The sequence below is a fragment of the Sphaeroforma arctica genome, assembly GCF_001186125.1.
Source record: "Sphaeroforma arctica JP610 unplaced genomic scaffold supercont1.485, whole genome shotgun sequence".
NCBI lineage: Eukaryota > Ichthyosporea > Ichthyophonida > Sphaeroforma > Sphaeroforma arctica.
The window spans coordinates 53,109-53,580 of NW_014040073.1; positions in this window are offsets into that span (position 1 = coordinate 53,109).

The window sequence follows — 472 nt, forward strand, 5'->3', positions numbered from 1 at the left end:
AATACAAGTTCTTTTTGCAATATTTCCAAAGTGTTCTAAATTCACTTTGTTGACTCCAATAGCCTGAGTATTTGGTATGACTAATTTACTTGAACCTATTTGAGACATTAGTAGATGTGGGATACTATAAACAATTTAATAATCGCTGAACTACTACTTACAGGTTTTGGTCTTCCCGCAAATCTCCAAAATCCAATAAGTGTTTTTCTTTTTGTAACTTTTCTTCAGGTGGAACTATATTTATATAAGCTAATGTAATACCGTGACTTACGTTCTCATGTCTATCTACAAATTAGGCATGTGGTCATGAACACTTAGTACTTCTAGTGAAAATATTAAAAAAGAATAGCTAGAGGTACGTCCTGTGTGATCGCGGATATTAAGGCTATTATCAAGAGGCAGTCCCGGTCATTCTTACACAAGCTACCACTGCTAAATCCTAAATAATTCAAATTACATCTTAGCTTATTTT